The sequence below is a fragment of the Pelodiscus sinensis genome, chromosome 1, assembly GCF_049634645.1.
Source record: "Pelodiscus sinensis isolate JC-2024 chromosome 1, ASM4963464v1, whole genome shotgun sequence".
In the NCBI taxonomy this organism is placed as follows: domain Eukaryota; kingdom Metazoa; phylum Chordata; order Testudines; family Trionychidae; genus Pelodiscus; species Pelodiscus sinensis.
The window spans coordinates 154,385,811-154,401,124 of record NC_134711.1 but is presented as its reverse complement, the minus strand read 5'-3'; the positions used below and the strand labels follow the sequence as shown (position 1 = coordinate 154,401,124).

The window sequence follows — 15,314 nt, the reverse complement described above, 5'->3', positions numbered from 1 at the left end:
TCCGGCAAGGAAGGTTAAAGCACCAATCAGAAGAGGCAAGAAGGACATCTGAGAAATACCTTAGCTTTCTCTTTCCTGAGAGAGTTGTTTACAATCAGAGAACTCACAGCATATTTCTGTGAAGTGCAAGTGACATCTAGTGGCTTGTAGAGTTAGGTCAAAACACAGCAGGGCATCATTCTGGAGGGTATCCTTTCTTCTTAGGATGTTAAACACCCATTGACACCAACAAGAGCAGTTCTGAAAATCAGTGCAAGAAAATTATCTTTGTCAGATATGAGCTGAATAGAGACTTAACACCGGATTACGATAATGCATTCTTATTAGTTGTGGACTCTTCCACTCACAAATGTCTATTTTTGTAAGTTAACTTGACTATGACTCAAAGATGAAACCCTGAATTTTGGTGTACGAGATGAAATGATCATTCAAATGCTTCAAAATGGCCAAGTTATTTAGGTTTAGAAATTATATGTAGGATATTTTCTTTTCCAATACACATTTCAGAAAGATCTTTACACCTGAAATTTTAGGGAAACATTGCCTTGGTGGTGTGCAGTGAGATATGAATGCAACTCAGCTGTTATGCAGGTTTACTAGAGGCTTGATCAATGATGTGTAAATGAAGGATTTAAATGTCTAAAAGTCTTAAGAAGTGCCCTCTATGGACTACTGCATAATTGACATGCAATTTCAAAATTGTATCTATAGCAAAATGTGTTTGAAAACCCAGCCTTCTGAGACTATGATACATACACCAAAAATACACATTATGTAGGAACACATATTATACACATGTGGAGAGAAAAAGTCTCAATTAAAAATATATATTTCAATGTAAAAGTGTGGGACACTTTGCTAGTGTGGGGCTACAACATGAAAAGGGTTAATACTAAATTGCTGTAAATGAGAAAAGAAATTAACCTACCATTATGGGTACAAAGTCTTCTTTAAGAGAAATCTGAAAAGAAAGGTGTATAAAAACTGATAAAGGCTACGTATTATGACCAATAATAGCTAGTACTAATGTTAATGTATTTATACAAGCTAAGTTAAAACAGGTAATGAAATCTTGTGTTTCAGGGGGATAAAGCTCAGGGCTGGGTAAAATTTCCCTCATGTTCAGCATTCCACCGTGGGTCAGGCTTTTTTACTTTCCTGTAAAACATCAGCAGTCAGCCACTGCTGGAGGCAGGCTACTGGTGGACCAATGATCTGAGGTCCAATCATTCCCTTGTGTGGCAAAACACACATAGTGGGAATGTTTTCACTAGATTATTCTCCAGGGAAGGAGTTTCTACCAAGAATGAAAGGAAGGTTCAGCCCCCCCCCCCAGAGGCTGATATGGGCCAGAACTGATGTTGAGCTGCTTATAGTCTTTGTGGGCCACATGTGCCTTGTGTTTCTTTCCTACTCTTTTCTCAGCATGTCTCTCATGCAGCTTTACCTCATAGCAGCTGCCCCTGGTATTCCTTCTGCTGTCAAGTGAGATTCCACTGCAGGGAGGAGCTCAGGGATAATAGAAGTATAACTTGAGACTATTAATTTTGGAGAGGATTCTCCACTGTCTTCTAGTGAAATGGGTCTCAACCAGGCCCATATGTACTCTTGAGGGTACACAGATCTTCAGGGGGAACATCAGCTCTTTTAGATAGTGTACACAGTTAGACATGACCCCCCTCCTCTTCACGGGTGTCTAGCTGATCAGATATATTCCTCTGCTTCTCCCTCTTTTCTGATCTTGGCTTTCTTAGTTATAATTTGTTAAGATTTTTATCATGCCTTTTTGTATGTTATCTGTAGTACAATGCAGTTTCTTGTACTCAAGCCCATTAGGCCCCATTTTACTTAGAAACCATATTGCTTACAAAGATTTGTGTGATCTGTGGAACGTGTGTGAGGTGTGAATGAGAAATACCTAACCAAAAAGGCAGTTTAGGATCCATGACTTTTTAAAGCAGACTAAGACCCCTGCAAGCAGATAAATTAACTGAGAAGCGGCCAGAAAAGCTCTCTCCCGAACAAGATGCAAAATCACAGCAGAAACCTGGGACCGGCCCAGAGGAAGTAAAGCCTCCTGCAGACCCAAAAGGATCTCCCATAGAACATCATGGTCGAGTCTCTGGGAAGTTGATGCCTGGCCAGCACTCCAGCCACCAGTGAAATCAAAAGTGATCTACACCACACTTGTAGCCTGCCTTCAAACAGCCAGCATGAATGTGATGTATGTGTGTGAGTACCACTTTACTCTTAAGAATCTGTACTAATAAACAACCCCAAAAGCAATACTGCTCCGGCCCACTCTTTGTCTGCATTTGTCCCTCAGAAGGTCTGAGGAAGTGCAACAGAAAGTTGGCTAGTTTTACAACAGGCTACATAAAAAGCCTTAGCAAAAGTCAGTAGAAACAAAAATTTCATATAGACAGTGACTTTTGTTTATACTGCTCCATAATACTATACATTTAAATGCAGGTACAAATATCTATTCCAATTGATTTATTTTATAATTATATGGTAAAAAATAAGAAAGGAAGCCATTCCTCAGTAACAGTATGTTGGGACACTTTTCTATTTTTATGTCTGATTCTGTAAGCAAGTAGTTTTTAAGAGAGGTGAATCTTGGCACAAGACAAATGCAACTCCTGAAAAGGGTACAGTGGTCTGGAGAGGGTGACAGCCATTCTTCTAAAGGTGAGTAGAGGGGAAAAGGCTCAGTGAACTTGACTATAAATCTGATGGAGCTGGGGAAAAGAAATGAATCACAAATTATTTATTTGTAGATTGATGGGAAACATTTGTGGAATAACTTGGGAATGTTATCTGAAAAGCTTTGCTCTGTAGAGACTCTATATGAACTATGTGAAACTTGCCTGGAAATCAACTTAATAGTTGGTCTGATCGGAAGGGCATGGATAAAATGAGCAGCTGTTCCTGGTGGATTTTATTTGTAATTTCATGGATAGTGCATTAGCCAGCAAATGTCAGAGGAAGATGCATATTATTTCATCTGTGTATTTTGCCTTAAGGCCCCATCTACTCCAGTGATCACTAATGAATATGCAATACATTTTTTAAGGTTCAACAGTTTTCAATAGCAACAGGAAAAAAAACCACAGCTAAATCTAAGGCTGAGCCACCAGTCTGACAGCAAGAATGACTGACGTGAAACCAGAGTGAAAAAAAAAATGGTTCTCTGCTGTATTGTTGATCGCTGACTGCTTCAAAAGAGATATAAGGACAGTTTTTTCCACAACATAGTACTGAGGGTTTATCTTCTGAGGTCAATATTGCAGTCCTTATGCACACAGTGCTCCCACTGACCTTGATATGAGTGCGCGGACCATAGGATTAGGGTCTCTGCTAGTGTGCCCTATTTGGAATAAAATTCCAGTCTGGAATAGAACCATCCAGTCATATATGTTATCACTGATAGTAAGATGTGGTCTTTTTAATATATTTCTGAAACTTTATTAAGGGAAGAATATGTAAAACCAAGTGATGTGCATGTGTGTGAGAAAATGTTCATTCTGTGTCCATGAGCCAAAAATACACAAGTGTTGTGTTCATTATAGATATTGGCTAACATTTGCAAAAGCACCTTGAGTGACTTAGTATAAGTCCCATTTTCAGAAGTAATTTAGATGCTTAAGGTCCTAAACCCTACAGAGTTTCCATAGAGACTTAGACACTTGTGTACTCAAGCCACTTTTGAAAAAAAATCTACTAGACCTAAAGCTACTTTTGAAAAATCGACTAGACCTAAAGGCTTTAGAAAGCAAAAGCTTCACAATATTTGTCATAAATGCAAAGAAATCTCTGCTGTAAAAAAAAAATCACAGGCTGTAACATGCTGGGTACAAGTAGGTTCTTTGGAACAAAGCCCCCGAGTCAATACTATACAATTTGTTTCTGAGTGTTTCACTTCTGGTCTTCAGTGTTCTGTATTCCCTAAAATGATGTACAGTATTTATTTTATTTACCTAAGCACCGCTCCAGAGCTCTGCCATGCACTTAACAGAGAAATTTTTTAAAAAGTTTCTGCCACAAAAAATTCATCATCTAAATAGGATTGTGAGCCTGTTTTCTTGACCTTTTCTCCCATGTTTAGCAGAAGAAAATGAATGTATTTCACTTGCAATGGAAAAATCTGCTAATTTCCTACCATTAATAGATGGGAAAGACAAATAGTGTCTTTGAGTGAATATAGACATAGCAATACCATAGAGGAAGATGGTTCAATGGTTAGGGCAGTAGCTTGGAATTCAGAAGATTGAGGATCAGTTAGCTACTCCACCACAGATGTCTATGATGACTCTGGGTATGTCATGTAGCCCATCTGTATAATGGGATAGAACTATCTCCTGATATCAGGATAAATAGATTGATGATTCTGAGGTACTCATATATGACAGTAATGGGGGATATCTAAGCACCTAAGACAGATATATAAAAATTAGGGATTTCCTTCTCAACTCTCTGGCATAGCAGAAATCTGGATCTGCTTTGACAAATATTTTGAAATTTGTTGATACAAACTATGGCCCTAAAATTGCAATACTCAGTTATGCGTTTAACTATAATTATGTGAGTCGTTCCATTGAAATAAACTGGACTGTTTATTTGAATAAATATAAACACATGAACGAGTATTTTCAGGATCAGACCCTATATGTCCCCAGTGGTAAAACTCCTAGGTGCAGGAGCAGGTCACATTTGCATTTTTATATGCATAGTGAAATCTATTCACAATTATTGCCACGTTTTTACAGTATGGATAGTAATGTCATGGTGACAAGAGATGGGTGAGCTATGTCAAACAGAAAAAAGTGAGTTTGGGGATTTGATGAATATGGACCTGCTCTGCAGTAATTTATGAATACTATTTGTTGGCGTGATTTTTTGGGATGGTGTTTGCTGTTGGAATATATTGGTGTAACTCAGTAGAGGTCTGTCTAGAATACAAACAGGAAGGAGAAGTAGGACTCAAGTTAGACACTAACAGGCTAATACTTAAGAGTTGGTAAGGGACAGTGCTAGAACTATTGGCTTTGATTACTCTGTTTTCAATCTCCAGCTAGGCCACAGTCTGGAAAATGTTGTTTTTAATAATGGCCAAAATTCACAGAAGAAAATCACAGAAGAACAAACAACTCCTATAGGGTTTTAAAAGAACCCTGTTTCAAGAAAAGAGACATCAAAAGACAGAAACAGATTGAAACTCATGCAGAAGAACTGCTGGTGGTATCTGGAGAAGCTAGACCAACATGGAATGGTAGGGCTTTAGTAGGATAACAGTCACTATTTCTGTCTAACTTTGCTAACATCATTTCTCTAATGCTGATTCCTACTGCTAAATAAACGTAAGAGGGCTGGTTAGTCACCATAACTGGCCACAGTCTTTTCCCAAAGAGAAAAGCTAGAACAAATGGTTGGCATAGATGGGAATGTAATAGCCAATGACCAGTCTAAAAGTGGGAGAATATTGGATTTCCACCCTCGCTGAATGAGGGCATGAAGCCTGAATCCGAGGAAGCAAAACAACGGCCTTTTCTTGTATTTCTTCAATTTGCTTATAACCCACATCAGTAGTTCCATCTTTTCTATTGCATCATACATAAGCTTCTTGTCTTCACTTTTAAGGCCTCTCTAGACCAATCCCAACTTTACCTGTCACGTCTCATTTACTATCAAAAAGTGGACTCTTGCATCCAGTTGGCCCATGACATCAGTATCTATCAACCATGTATTAGAATTTCAAACAGGAACACCATTGTGCTTTACTCCATGTTGCCCCCTTTGCATGGGACTTTTCTTCCTATAAACATCAGCAAAACAAACTCATTGGTCTTTAAACCTCTCCTTTGCTGCAAGACCTATGAAAATCCTTGACAATGGTTAGGCTGCTAAGACCGCAGCCCATCATGATAACCATTTTATCTCATTTCCCTGTACAGGTTGAACCTGGACCACAGATGTTGCTGGATCTGAAAATTCCTGGATCGGAGAGTCCCAGCAGCTATGAGCAGAGACTGTCTGGGAGTCCAGTGGTGGAGGGGATGATGTCTGGGAGCCCTACTGGGGTGGTGATGAGAATGGAGCCAGTTCCACAGCTGAGGAGGGTGGGGGTTGGTGATGAGGAGCAGCCTGGATGGGGGCCAGAAGTGGAGTTGGAGCCTGGCCAGATGGCTGGAAGTAGAGCTGGTGCCATGGCCCACAGTCAGAGACCAGCCATGGCTGGGGGACCAATGGCCCTGAGTTGGAGCCTGGCTAGGGGAGGGGGAAGACAGTTCAGGGGGCTATAAGTGGAGCTGGTCCTATGATTGGGGGCTGGCAGCCCAGAGTTGCATCCCAGCTGGAGGGCTGAGAGCAGACCTTCACACTAGTTCATGAGTGGGGCTCCTAGGTGTTACAATAATACAAATAATAGTAACAATTATAAGGGGTCTGTTACTCTTGTGTCTGAACTTTATAAGCAACCAGAGACTTTTCTTCCGGAGCTTCACAGAATTAACTTCAATCTTCCCTTAGCTTTTGCATTGATGCATAAAACGCTGCTTCTGCCATAAAATCATGGACAGTGGAGCCCACTCCTCTCACAGAGGCCTAATGAAGTCAGTGAGGTATTTTGTGGGTGCAGAGTTCTGTCTATGTGCAACTCATTACAGGATCCCAGGAATTATTTTTTTCTCTTGATAAAGGAACCAGACTTGTAGATTTAGACACATTCTGAATTTCTCATGTTCCCTTGAAGGAGTTTGATGCACCCTTCTCTGGCTATCTATACTGGATTATTTGAATGCTTTATCCTGGAACTTGTCATGAACTACAAGGTATGTTATAATTGGTTATGCATGCCTGGTATCAATGCTGAAGAAAGGATGGGTGTCAATGGGCTTGAAGGGTCAGCTGGACTTGGAGGTCCTGCTGATCTGTTGGCTAACTGGGAAACTCCTCCACCTCCAAAGAGAAATATCTAGAAGGCTGGAGATCAAAGGCATCTGACTGATAACCAGAGTTCGAGGGTTAGGTTCTGAGCTGGTGTAAACAGCTACACTAGCTAAGGACCCGGCCCAGAGTAGTGGAGAAACACAAAGTTTCTAATTATTTTGTTGTTTCCTTTTCTTTGCCCCAGAATTAAAGACTAGAGCTGTGGTAAATAGTTTGAATGAGAGAGGGTTATGCTCATTATAATTTGTCTCTTTTGTTATGGACTTTATACCAACAAGATGCTTTCAAAGTCATTTTAAAGCTATTATATTATCCACATCAATATGAGCTACTGTCACAACAGGACTAACTATATTCTTCAAACAAGTTTATCTATTGAAGAATGTTTTCTTCTGTGTCCTGTGCGCTGTAGCATTGCTAGCATTGTTATAAGACAGGAGTCTTTTCCACTGGCTTCAGTGGGCTCTTAGTTAGAGGCCTACGAGGGCACTGCATTCCACCTCAGAAATGACTGCTTTCTGAGGGGTTGGAGAAATGATCCCTACATATGTAGAACTGGTCACTCTACAAAGCACTTGGAGGCTTGTGAAAAGATCCACACAATCCCAGAAGGGAAAGTAGGAGATCTTGACACATCCTAATTCAGTCTACCTCAGATGGATTAGCTAGACCATCTAGACCAGCTATTAGCTAGACCATCCCTAATGGGTATTTGTCTAACCTGCTCTGAAAAGCCTCCAGTGATGGAGATTTCAGTCTCCCCTGGTAATTTGTTCCAGTGCTTAACTGCTCTTGACAGTTAGGAAGTCTTTCCTAATGAATAATGTATAATAAATAATACAAATTCAAAAGCTTGGGCTGAAAATTGTAAAAAGCTGGGGATGGAAACAGAAAAGAGAGCCAGTGGGATTGGATTTGGAAACCTCAAATTCAGAGATTTCAGGTCACTCTGGAATCCAGAAGGTGAAAAGAAAGCAGGAAGTTGGGTATTTTCACCTTGGATTATGTGGGCAATGGGTATAATAATTACTTCATCATTGAAACATAATCACCTCTGCAGTGGCATTTAACAACACACGGCAACACCCTACAGAAATTTGGACGAGATTTAGTATGCTGTTTTAATTTGAAACTCCAGAGGGAATTTAGATAGGTAGAATGTAATTATTGGAACTGGCATTCAGTCAGGATATTGGGGTAATTAACTACCGGTGCAAAAATGTGCTATTTTTTTTAAGTGACTATGAATGGTCAGGATCTTGGTCTTTCATCTGCAAGTTGGTTTTCCTTTCTACACTGTGCTGTATCCATTTGGCAAGGGCAATTTTTGGAATGAAGATTGAAATGTCAGAGACTGAACTTGTTCTCGAGTACAGAAGCCAATTTTAAATTGTGCAGTGAATCATCCTTTAACAGTTCAAAACTGGAGTCCTTAAACTTAGTGCCTAAGGCTAGTGGTTCAGCTGGTTTAGAAGGAATCTGTAACTGGTTATCTTATCACTTCTCCCTGCATTGGTATAAAGGCAGATTGCATTGTACCTAAATAATCCCTAGTTTTTTGTGGCACATGGGGGTCCATTCTAGTTTTCATGGTTGAGATATGTTATTTGATCTGATTTATTATCAGCACAGGGCTTCTTCTGCACTAGAAGGTATGATGAAAGCAATATGGGCAGAAAATTGCATATACCAGTTTATTCTATCATAGTAATGGTTTGTTCTGAAGGTCAGACATGCCTTCCTTTGCCCCATAGACACAAAGCTGATTCCTCAAGCTTGATGAAAAGGAAATGAAAAGGCAGTGTGCAAAATGTCCAGTTTGCCATGACACAATCAGTTCAGGCAAAAACTGGATATATGAAAAAACTCTGGGCAAACCTCACACAAGCAACATTTGCTTTCATTTAATGACTTGTTGTTCTGCTACGTGGGCCATTCCCAGTAACAACATTGTAGAAATAGCAACAAGATAAAACCATGTATATCAGGCCCAATTATGAAAGATGAATACATATTTCTGTAACTATAAACTCACAGAACAGATTTCTGAGAAGTAAAAGCTGAAATCTGATGTATGTGGGACAGGCAGGAAAGGATTAGTGTTGAAATGTCTGCAGCGCTATGAAGCAGCACACTTCCACATTTTGATTAGCCAGTGGGCTTACGCCTCTGATTCTCACTTAGTCTGTATACCCAAGATGACGAGATGAGAATCAAAGAAATCTACTAGTGATTTCTCTATTATCAGTCTGACATTAAAGATGTTTGGATACTGAGGTGTTACGAGCAAAGGCGCACTAGTAAACTAAATTTAATGGGCCTGATCTTAAACAATGTTAAATGCCTTTGTCCCAGGAGATGGTCTGACCTGGAAACCACCGTATCTGTCACCGGCGGATTTCTAGGCTCGAGTACCAATAAACACAGACACATATTGTGTTCAAATTTAAGAGTATATTGTAAAGTACAACAGATAAGTTAAACAATGGATTACAAACACTGAACAGATAAAACAACCCCTCACCCACTGATATAATAGAAGACAGGATAGATATAACAAATAGCAGAACTTAATATTCAGTCTGAGGCAGCTTGAAGCGCAGGACCTTCAACCCTTTGGCTGTTGATAGCTTTCAGGGGAGGAACACTGAGGCATCCTGATGCTCCGGTGTTAGCGATGGTATGGCAAACAGTTCAGTTCTCCGCTTAGTCCTTGCCTTCGCAGCAGACCAGCATATAGTTTATGGATTGCAGGCAGAGCAGTTCTGGGTGCCTTGAAGGGCCTTCGCCACAGCAGATACAGTACGATGGAAAATGCTCTGTGGTCACACTCCCAATGGTGTGGAGAGAAGCAGGTAGCTGAGGCTCACTGAGCTGAGCTGTTGCTACAGCTGTAGGCCAAAGCACCCTGTGGGTGGCAGTGGAGTTGGGTTGAGGTTGGTCTGGACTGGGCCTTCACCACGGTCTTCAATGACGAAACGACTCTCCTCCAGGATGGTAGGGAAAACTGCTGACCCGATCTCCTCAGGAATCCCGCTTATAAAGAGCTAAAGGCGGGAAACTTAGCTGGAGTGCTGGGTGCATCATGTAGAGTGACGTGTGCAACTGATCTGTGTCCAGTGCAGATTTTCGTGCCGTGTGCATTGCCATGGTGCTGTGTGCACAGCCATGTGCTGTGTGCAAATGATGGATTTTGGTGGCAAAAGTCTCAAGTCAGTCACGGACTCTATTTTAAAAATCCCATCTTGTACCACAACTCCATTTTGAATTCTCTCTCAGTCCACAGACTCCATTTTGATTTTAATACTGTCCATAGCTAACAGAGGGAAATCGGAAATACCTAAGGGCTGTGTCTACACTGGGCCACTTATTCCGGAAAAGCAGTGACGATTTACTGTAAGAAATCAGCTGCTTTTCCGGAAAAACTATGCTGCTCCCGCTCAGGCAAAAGTCCTTTTTCCGGAAAACTGTTCCCGAAAAGGGCCAGTGTAGACAGCACAGTAGTCTTTTCCGCAAAAAAGCCCCGATCGCGAAAATGACGATCGGGGCTTTTTTCCGGAAAAGCGCGTCTACATTGGCCACGGACGCTTTTCTGGAAAAAGGGCTTTTCCGGAAAAGCATCCTGCCAATGTAGACGCTCTTTTTCCGGAAATACTTAAAAGGGAAAACTGTTCTGTTTTAAGCATTTCTGGAAAAAGGTGCCAGTGTAGACACAGACAAGATGTTTATGATAGAATATATTGGAAATAGGCTTTAGATTTTTATTATCGCGCATTCATAGGGAAACTCTGCACCAACACATTGTATGAGGACCACCAAAATGGGTCTCCACTTTTGCGGACATAAGTGAGTCCACTGTAGGTATGTTTGGACATGTGTTAGGGCTGGCTGTGATAGGAGGACATCAGAAGATGGAGCAGGAAGAACAGAGGCTAAATTTGTAGACAACAGTCTTTTAAGAACTTAACAGTTTATATCTAGAAGATTGTACATATCTATGTTTCAAACATGAATAACATTTCTGGCATCTGAGTGATCAATCCAGTGTAGCATCTAAGCACATACTTCACTATTATTTAGCTGGATAAGGACTAGAACCTGTTACAGGAAGGCAGTGTGTGTGTGAGAGTGTGTGTGTGAGAGAGAAAACTCACCTTGGTGTTGTGGCACTACACAAGGCTCAAACTGCAGTTGACTTTGGCACATTAGACACATGGCTATATCCCTTTTATCTCACCCATTCCCCTCTCTGCCTGATACAGTTTAACAGGAAGGGGCATATGGGCTTCTTATAACCAGATTACCCTGCCATTGTGAGGACTCACCCAGAGGCATAGTGAGGGAGTTATGCGCCCGGGGGCAAAGGCAAAATTTACACTCCCCAATCATTTGTTACTATGTATCTGTTATTTATTTCTAAGTCAGCAAACAATAAGAATGTAAATTTAAAAAATGAATACTACTAATATTCACTGTTACCGGGATAAATTAGTAGATTAGTTAGTAGATCATAAGTACAGACAAATATAAATTATAGTTTTTGTGGTTTACATTCTGTTCAATAATTTTTTCTCTTTAATTTGTTTGTATCATGTTCTCATTGTATCATGTTCTCTTTTACATAAAAATGTCAAATGCTTAAAATATATAAGTTTTCTAAAACATGAGAAATAAATGTTATACAACCTAAATATGAATTTCATCACTATATTTCAATCATGCATTTAAAACCATTGTAATAACAGATGAGTAACTCAATGTTTAGTGAATAAAAGTTAAAAAGGTTTTGAGCGCATCAAATTTATTGTAAGCAATCTGTAATGCTTCCTAACTGCCTACTTACCTAGTTAACGTAGCTGTTTTTCATACTATCGCACAGTGATAAACTACATCATAGTTATGAACGTAAGAGATTAATTTTTTTTAAATAAAACTAATATACAACACGAGAATCACCCTAACTTTCTTGAAGGCACTTGAAGCAATAGGTAGCCTAAGGCTGAGGTTACACTGCAAGTGTGGCTTTCTGTCTGCCATGAGGACTTTTTCCCTTCAGGCTGCTGTGAGATTCTATCCTTAAGTAAAGGAGCGAGGTCTCTCTGAACTGCTCCTCCAAATTTCACACAAGCTATTCAACTGCTTCTATAGATGTCAAGATTCAAGGGCAGCCTTGCCTTTGGCAGACTACCTTGCCAGGTGTTCACAAGCACAACATCAGAACACGCATAAGACTTTCAGTTGAGAAAGCCATGTTAATCCCAAGTCTCTGCTATGAGTGGGAGATGTGGGTGATCTATAGAAAACACCAGCATTTTCTTTGAAAAATCTGCAACAAAACTTGGGGGGGGGGGGGGGGGGGGGAGGGGCGGAGAGGGGAGGAAATCAATCACCTCAGTAATACCAACTCCTTTAGAACTGAGGCCCTGATTATCCAGCACCAGCTGAAGCAGAGCGGGCACTGTGTGCACATGTCTGATATATTTTTATCAAAACTGCTGCCTGCCCAACTAGCCAAAGGAGAAAGGAAACAGGGAAGCCAAAAGGAATGGTTTAGAGCAGTGTTTAACCTTTTTTTATAAAGTATCCCTTTTCAAAAACAAAATTATAAGTACCCTCAATGCACTTACCCCTCTCCCAGAGCCAGGAACCCCAGTACCTCCTCTAACCCAATGCACTCACCCCTCCCCCAGAGCCAGGCACTCCCAGCCTGCCCCCTGCTCTAACCCAATGCCCCGCCCCCTCTCCCAGAGCCAGGCACTGGACGTCCATTACCCTACCTTTAAAGTGCCTGCTCCTGCCGCTCCGGTTCTGCCTCCGCGTCTTGACTGCAGGGAGCACATGGCTTGCTGTGCTCGCCGCAACATGTGGGGCTGTGCGCTCCCACCACAGCCCGGCACCCATCTAGCATGGTGCCTGGGGGCAACGGCCCCTCTCCCCACCATGCCTCTGGACTCTCCCATGGGGTTAGGATGTCAGATCCTACTGACAGTGTGATACAAACAGCTCCATTGAGCCACCTAATCTTGTTTCAAACAAAAAACAGCTGGTCTGGAACATATTGTAACTTTGGAAGTATCACACTCGATGTGTGAGTCTACTCTGTATGATTCATTTCCCAAGTCAGATGAGGTACAATCCTTCCAGGTGGGATTTAGTATGGATTTCAGAGGTGAATGTATGTACATATTTTCATATATTCGGTTGATATACATCTCTGCTATTTCTCCTTTTGGTTTATTGTGAATCCCTATTCTTTTATGTCTGGCAGAATTTCCATAAGAACCAAGTGTTTGGTTTTGTCCAGTTATCTTTTAACAATAAATAATGCATGATGGGCTCTGAGTACTAAACACATGACAAGGGAAATCTGCTCTGCTAGTATTATGGGCTTGTTGTTGTTTATTACAGCAAAAAAAACACAAGAAATTCTTCTAAAAAACTCCATAACTATTCTCCATAAGTACTCTTATCTGTAAGGGCTCCCTTCCTTCTACAGTTAGATTAATCTTTAGTTTATGAAGGAGATGCTTAGCCTGTACGATGTTATGGTACTAGAATTAATGAAAATCTTTGGAATAGTTATTTCTCTCTTTCCCCATCCCCATGTGGAGTTTGGGCACAAAATATTTTTGTCTCTTTGCTCATTAGTGATGCTAGTTTATATTTAATCTGTGGGATAAAATGCTGATCCCGTATTAAGTTTGCTGTTGCATGGATTTAAAGACATAGAAGTAGATTAGGGTTCCCTGTGGCTTGGATGACAGCTTTGCAGTCTGCCCATCATAAGGGGTGGCACGTTGCATCACTATCCCAGAAGCAAGACAGATAATTAATTGTATATCAATGTGATGAGATGCAGGGAACCTATGTAGTATGGAATGGATGCATTGCGTCCTCTTGGCATCCAAGAGAGTGTTCTCGGGCTATGACCAGGTTCACTGTTGTAGGTTGCAGAGTTACAAAGCTTAGTGACCAGAGTCAATAGGGCTGTTCTCATCCACAGGGCAGTAAGATCTAGACGTCAGAGTAAGGACAACAGACCATCATCTAGGGTTGGGAGAGGTGTCTAGGGTAGGGGAGCCTGGACTCTCCCCGCTTTACTGGGTTCCATCCCAATGATAAGGGTCTCGGCCACTGAGTCAGTGGAGAGTGTAACTGGGACAACACTGACAAGGTGGTGTAGTGAGGGAGGGGCAGTGCTAGGCAGTTGCCCCTGGGTACCATGCTAGGAGGGTTCCAATTTAGCTGCCAAAAGTTGTGTCGTTGTTAACTTTTTAATGATTATTTCCTATTTTGTATATATTCCAACAGTCAACTGAAAAGGTTTTAGCGAAACCTTCAAAAAGTAAACAGGACGATAGTTATGTTATATTGCAAGAGTTGAGGTTATACTGCAAGGCTATGTCTACACTTGCGTCTTCTTGCGCGAGTAATATGCAAATGAGGCTAAGCATTGAATATCGCCGAGCCTCGTTTGCATAACTAATGAGCCGCCATTTTTTTCAGAAGAGGCTCTTGTGCAAGAAGGAGCGTCTACACTGCCCCTTCTTGCGCAAGAAAAACCCTCTTGCGCAATGCCGTTCTTCCTCTCAAGTAATAGGTGTAACGGCATTGCGCAAGAGAGTTTTTCTTGCGCAAGAAGGGGCAGTGTAGACAGCTCCGTCTTGCGCAAGAGCCTCTTCTGAAAAAAATGGCGGCTCAGTTATGCAAATGAGGCTCGGCAATATTCAATGCTTAGCCTCATTTGCATATTACTCGCGCAAGAAGATGCTAGTGTAGACATAGCCCAAGTGTTTTAACATGAATGGTGGCAGGAATACGCTCTACCCAGTCACCTCAGTTTGCACGCATTCGGACGTAGCTAGGCGGGAACAAATTATTTGGAGTGTGTGCGCAAATTTTGCGTTTGCTCCCTGGCACATAACACCCTTGCTATTCCACTACACTGACAATGACTGGGACAATATATCCTGTCCCATACCTCTGGCTACTTCCTCCCATACCCCTTGCAGTTGTGATCCAGGTGTCTCTGAGGTCATTGGTGAGGGTAGCTCCCAGTGATGGTGGGCTTTTCCAGATGTCTAAGGGTGTTTGGGTCTCCACCTGGGTCTTGGCATTCCTGGCTCCCATTACTGGAGCCTGCAGCGAGCATCCTTCTTGGAGTGTTTCCAGTATGGATTCTGGGGTGTGACTTCTTCATCTTACAAAATGGTGTTAACCCCTCCCAGTCTAGTGGGGGTGGGTACACACTGTAACAATCAGTCACAATTCTTCCCTTGCTAGACTTTGCTTTGGGATGGGGAGAGGCAGTGTATAAGTTACTTTGTCTCTTTTCACAAAACAGCTCATTCCCTTTTCATCCATTC

General features: G+C 41.5%; 1 long non-coding RNA gene across 3 annotated transcripts in view; it reads right to left on the bottom strand.

Moving 5' to 3' along the window:
- Positions 1–15,314, bottom strand: part of LOC142819649 (uncharacterized) — a 79,639-nt gene that overhangs the window by 5,231 nt on the left and 59,094 nt on the right. Inside the window, exons 2-3 of one of the 3 annotated variants that reach the window (XR_012897509.1) lie at positions 929–961; positions 60–240 (exon numbers count right to left, since the gene is read on the bottom strand). This is a non-coding gene — a long non-coding RNA (uncharacterized LOC142819649). The remainder of the gene's footprint in view (positions 1–59; positions 241–928; positions 962–15,314) is intronic. The other 2 variants (XR_012897513.1, XR_012897510.1) reach the window with 2 other exon arrangements.